The 6531-nt window shown below is 42.2% G+C and overlaps 1 pseudogene; it reads right to left on the reverse strand.

Annotated features, from left to right (window-relative positions):
* On the reverse strand, positions 3004–6310 carry LOC102184814 (annotated as a pseudogene).

The raw sequence follows: 6531 nt of genomic DNA on the forward strand, positions 1-6531 counted from the left end.
GAAATATTATACAAAAGACTCTCTTCTCTGTCCAAGTAACAGATGACTGAACTAGAGATGGACTCCTAACCCTGGGAGGAATCCAAAGGTGGTCCATTCTGGTTCTTTCCTGACAATATGAACTGAGATTTAAGAACCTGCAGTAAGACGGTAGTAGATGATTGAACTCAGAGTTATTTGGCATCAGGACTGAGAGTCCTAATGGATGAACTGGTGAGTAAACAGAAGAAGGAAGCAGAAGGAGATAGGAAGGCATACAGCCAGAGACATGGGGAGAGCAGTGACTGTTGCTTTTCCATTTCCTGGAGACATTCTACCATACTGTCTGCATTTGTTTCTGTAAGATTCTTTTATGTTTTTTCTTTTTTATAGTCTCTCTTTTTATATCAGCTGGTTGAGGGAGAAATGACTGCTCCTTGCAAAGAAATGGAACAGACTAGAATAATAAATTTGTAAATAATTATTTTTTTCTGTATGACATTTTCTTTATTATGCCTCAGTGGATATTTTGAATTTAAAACATATCATAATCCCACACTACTCAAAGTACTGTCTGAGGACCAGCAGTTTAGGCATCACTAAGAGTGTTAGAAACGCAGTCTTGGCCTCCCCAGATCTACTGAATCATAGGATCCCAGGTGATTTCATACGCATTTGACAGCTTGTGAAGCCTAACTGTTATTTACTCTACACTTTTGGTCAAATCAGGTCAGTTCAGTTGCTCAGTCATGTCCAACTCGTTGCGATCCCGTGGGCTGCAGCACGCCAGTCTTCCCCGTCTATCACCAACTCCCGGAGCTTACTCAAACTAATGTCCATCAAGTTGGTGAGGCCAGCCAGCCATCTCATCCTCTGTTGTCCCCTTCTCCTCCCACCTTCAATCTTTCCCAGCATCAGGGTCTTTTCCAGTGAGTCAGTTCACATCAGGTGGCCAAAGTATTGGAGTTTCAGCTTTAGCATCAGTCCTTCCAATGATTGCTCAAATCAGTCTTCCTGAAATACTGCTTTCATCATATCCCTAGAATTTTAAATGTTCCTCATTGCTCTCAGAAAAGTCAAATGCCCCAGCCTGACACTTAAGGCCACAGTTAAACAAACCTCATCTGTGTCTCTAATCTTTCTTACATGGATGTCCACTGCAGCTAAATCAGTCTAGTTGGTTATTCCCCAAATATGCCAAGTGTGATATTCAGGGACTTTGCTCATGACATTTACCTGTCTGGAATTTTCCTTCCCATCTCCCTACATCCCTCCTTGAAAGACCAGTTCAGTTTCTACATCTCACTTCAGCTCACACTGCTGTTTCATCCTCTGATCATCTGTAGATCTACAGTAGCTGTTCTAGGGTTGTTTTTCATTTGTTGTGTTTTTGTATTTTTTATACTTATAGTCTCTCCTCCCTCATCAGAGCTTACCACAATATGGTACATATACCAGTGTCTCTATTCATTGGTTACATCTTTACTTTTTTAATGGCTTTTAATTGGGAAGAGACTTGTAACTGTATCAGTTCAGTTCAGTTCAGTCCCTCAGTCTTATCCCACTCTTTGTGACCCCACGAATGGCAGCACGCCAGGCCTCCCTGTCCATCACCAACTCCCGGAGTTCACTCAGACTCACGTCCATCGAGTCAGTGATGCCATCCAGCCATCTCATCCTCTGTGGTCCCCTTCTTCTCCTGCCCCCAATCCCTCCCAGCATCAGAGTCTTTTCCAATGAGTCAAGTCTTTGCATGAGGTGGCCAAAGTACTGGAGTTTCAGCTTTAGCATCATTCCTTCCAATGAAATCCCAGGGTTGATCTCCTTCAGAATGGACTGCTTGGATCTCCTTGCAGTCCAAGGGACTCTCAAGAGTCTTCTCCAGCACCACAGTTCAAAAGCATCAATTCTTTGGCGCTCAGCCTTCTTCACAGTCCAACTCTCACATCCATACATGACCACAGGAAAAACCATAGCCTTGACTAGACGGACTTTTGTCGGCAAAGTAATGTCTCTGCTTTTGAATATGCTATCTAGGTTGGTCATAACTTTTCTTCCAAGGACTAAGCGTCTTTTAATTTCATGGCTGCAGTCACCATCTGCAGTGAATTTGGAGCCCCCCAAAAATAAAGTGGGACACTGTTTCCACTGTTTCCCCATCTATTTCCCATGAAGTGATGGGACAGATGCTATGATCTTCATTTTTTGAATGTTGAGCTTTAAGCCAACTTTTTCACTCTCCTCTTTCACTTTCATCAAGAGGCTCTTTAGTTCCTCTTCACTTTCTGCCATAAGGGTGGTGTCATCTGCATATCTGAGGTTATTGATATTTCTCCCAGTCCTAATTTTTCTAATTTCTTTGACCAAGCAGGGGTTAAGTCCAAACAGAAAGAAACTGAAAGCAGTGTGCTCACTTACTTTTGTATTTGGTTTTTCCCCATCATTATACAAAGATGGGCCCAATATAAGCACATGTTGTATAAGGGAAAGTTCTAATGGATCTCTTTTTAAAGTATATCTGAACTATTATTGCAGTTGATGTTGCATGTACACATAATTTAGGAGTCAATTGCTCTGTAATTCTTCTTATGATAAATAGTACCCCTCTCCACCTCCATCTTGCAGTGTCAGTTCCTGAGCTTTAGCAGAGTAAGGAGGTGTAGATGCCTCATGTCCTACTATGTTAAGTCTACTCTTGAGTTAGGCAGGTGGTCATGAGTGGAGGGAGTAGCAGATACGAGTGAGTATAGGCTTCCATTTGTAAGCCATTTTCACTCTTCTCTCCTTTAGATCTGAGCTGGTAGAACATGAAAAAGCTGAAGAGACTCAAGATGTACCTGTGCTGGGACCTGATAACTGAGAATATGGTTCACAAAACTGCCTGTGCATCAGTACAACCTGGAGAGCTGTTACTGGGCCCTACTCCAGTGATTCTGACTTAAGAGGTCTTGAGGTAAGGCCCCCAAATTTGCATTCCTTTCTTCCTTTTCTTTTTGAGAAACCAGAGCCATGTTTTTTATTTCTTCATTTCTTGCATCTGAAGTACTGCTTAGTGGCATCGTGTGCCTGAGACTCTTTGCCATAGTCCTTACCTACCACACAGATGCAACCAACCACTTTACTGGGTTTTCCCTCTCAGTCAGTTTAAGAGAATCTACCCATTCCTCTGGGGCTTCCCTGGTGGCTAAGTGGTAAAGAATCCACCTGCCAATGCAGGAGACGTGGGTTTGATCCCTGGGTTGGGAAGATCCCTTGGAGGAGGAAATGGCAACCCATTCCAGTATTCATGCCTGAAAAATCCCATGGACAGAGAAGCCTGGCAGACTCCAGTCCATGGGGTCACAAAAGAGTTGGACACAACTTAATGACTAAACAACAACAACCACCACCCATTCTTGTAGTTTCTTGTTGTCATCAGCCTTAATTGGGTCTATTTGGTGTATAGCACAAAGGCCTCCACCAGTCCGTGTGCATGGGGAGAGAAGCCCCAGGCTGGTGGGGAGGGAGTAGCAGCCTCTCCCTTACCTGTGAAAGAAATGGATTAGTGTGCTTCCTTTCTCACCTGCACTATCAGACTTCTCACAGGATTTAAATAAGTGCCTTGGAATGCTAAGCAATTTCCAGGAATCTGTGTGCAAATGCTCATATCCCTAAAATTCTAAAGAAAGCCAAGCTGCCGTTCTTTTTCTAAGGGGTAATATTCTGTTTTCAATGTGGAAAAAAGTCAACTGATTTCTTATTGGCAAGTTCAGCTATTTACTATTTCATTAAACATATCATGTTAAGTTTATCTGTAATTTAATTACAAGTTGATTCAGTTCAGTTCAGTCGCTGAGTCATGTCCAACTATTTGTGACCCCATGGACTGAAGCACGGCAGGCCTCCCTTGTGCATCACCAACTCCCAGAGTTTACTCAGACTCATGTCCATTGAGTCGGTGATACCATCCAGCCATCTCGTCCTCTGTCATCCCCTTCTCCTCCTGCCTTCAATCTTTCCCAGCATCAGAGTCTTTTCCAGTGAGTCAGTTCTTCACATCAGGTGGCCAAAGTATTGGAGCTTCAGCTTCAACATCCATCCATCCTTCCGATGACTATTCAGGAGTGATTTTCTTTAGGATGGACTGGTTGGATCTCCTTGCAATTCAAGGGACTCTCAAGAGTCTTCTCCAGTACCACAGCTCAAAAGCATCAATTCTTCAGTGCTCAGCTTTCTTTATAGTCCAACTCTCACATCCATACATGACTACTGGAAAAACCAAAGCTTTGACTAGACAAAACTTTGTTGACAAAGTAATGTCTCTGCTTTTTAATATGCTGTCTAGTTTCATAACTTTTCTTCCAAGGAGCAAATGTCCTTTAATTTCACGGTTGCAGTCACCATCTGCAGTGATTTTGGAGCCCCCAAAATAGTCTCTCACTGTTTTCATTGTTTCCTCATCTTTTTGCCATGAAAGTGATGGGACCAGATGCCATAATCTTAGTTTTCTGAATGTTGAGTTTTAAGCCAACTTTTTCACTCTCCACTTTCACTGTCATCAAGAGGCTCTTTAGTTCTTCTTCACTTTCTGCCATAAGGCTAGTGTCATCTGCATATCTGAGGTTATTGATATTTCTCCTGGCAATCTTGATTCCAGCTTGTGCTTCATCCAGCCTGGCATTTTGCATGATGTACTCTGCATATAAGTTACATAAGCAGGGTGATTATATACAGCCTTGACGTACTCCTTTCCCTATTTGGAACCAGTCTGTTATTCCATGTCCAGTTCTAACTGTTGCTTCCTGACCTGCATACAGGTTTCTCAAGAGGAAAGTCAGGTGGTCTGGTATTCCCGTCTTGAAGAATTTTCCACAGTTTGTTGTGATCCACACAGTCAAAGGCTTTGGTACAGTCAATTAAGCAGAAGTAGATGTTTTTCTGAAACTGTCTTGCTTTTTCGATGATCCCATGGATGTTGGCAATTTGATCTCTGGTTCCTCTGCCTTTTCTAAAACCAGCTTGAACATCTGGAAGTTCATGGTTCACGTATTGCTGAAGCCTTGCTTGGAGAATTTTGAGCATTACTTTACTAGCATGTGAGATGAGTGAAATGTGCGGTAGTTTGAGCATTCTTTGGCATTGCCTTTCTTTGGGACTGGAATGAAAACTGACCTTTTCCAATCCTGTGGCCACTGCTGAGTTTTCCAAATTTGCTGGCATATTGAGTGCAGCACTTTCACAGCATCATCTTTCAGGATTTGAAATAGCTCAACTGGAATTCCATCACCTCCGCTAGCTTTGTTCATAGTGCTGCTTTTGAAGGCCCACTTGACTTCACATTGCAGGATGTCTGGCTCTAGGTTGTTGATCACACCATTGTGATTATCTGGATTGTGAAGATCTTTTTTGTACAGTTCTTCTGTGTATTCTTTCCACCTCTTCTTAATATCTTCTGCTTCTCTTAGGTCTATACCATTTCTGTCCTTTATTGTGCCCATCTTTTCATGAAATATTCCCTTGGTATCTCTTAATTTTCTTGAAGAGATCTTAGACTTCCCCATTCTATTGTTTTCCTCTATTTCTTTGCACTGATCAGTGGGGAAGGCTTTCTTATCTCTTCTTACTATTCTTTGGAACTCTGCATTCAAATGGGTATATCTTTCGTTTTCTCCTTTGCCTTTCCCTTCTCTTCTATTCACAGCTATTTGTAAGGGCACCTCAGACAACCATTTTGCCTTTTTGCATTTCTTTTCCTTGGGGATGATCTTGATCCTTGCATCCTGTACAATGTCACAAACCTCTGTCCATAGTTCTTCAGGCACTCTGTCTATCAGATCTAATCCCTTGAATTTATTTCTCACTTCCACTATATAATCATAAGGGATTTGATTTAGGTCACACCTGAATGGTCTAGTGGTTTTCCCTACTTTCTTCAATTTAAGTCTGAATTTGGCAATAAGGAATTCATGGTCTATGCCGCAGTCAAGTTTTTGCATCCAAAGATGCAAATGTGCATCTTTGCATCCAAACATCTTTGCTGCCAAAATGGTGAATCTCTATACAGTCAGCAAAAACAAGACCGGGAGCTGACTCTGGCACAAGCTGATTAGGAAACATTAAAAAACAAACAAAAAAACAACAAAGAAACAAAGGACCTCCACCAACTTGACATATATAGGCTCATCACAGTTGGATAAAAGCATGCAAAGATGGACTTGGCACTTGTCTAAGGCTTTGGCAGCTTTGTGAGTTCCACGTGCCAGGCCATCATGGATGACGATGGTCTCAGCACCTCTTGTAAAGCAGGATTAATATCTATTACACCGCCAGCAACAATGCCTTCTTCAGCCATGACGGCAGGTTACGGGTACTTCCTTGGCCATGGCAGTAGATTATGGGTACTGCTCATCTGGAATGCACGTGAGCCTCTGCCTCCACAGTGGTGGTGGGGAGACAGCAAGAATTTTCATTTTAAACAGATTTTAGATGATTCCTAGTTGATGCTGCTGGTTCAAGGACTGCATTTGAGAATCACTAGTATAGGGGGAGAAAAATATAAAAAGGGAAAAAAAC

This window comes from Capra hircus, chromosome 11 (genome assembly GCF_001704415.2).
Source record: "Capra hircus breed San Clemente chromosome 11, ASM170441v1, whole genome shotgun sequence".
Taxonomy (NCBI): Eukaryota; Metazoa; Chordata; class Mammalia; order Artiodactyla; family Bovidae; genus Capra; species Capra hircus.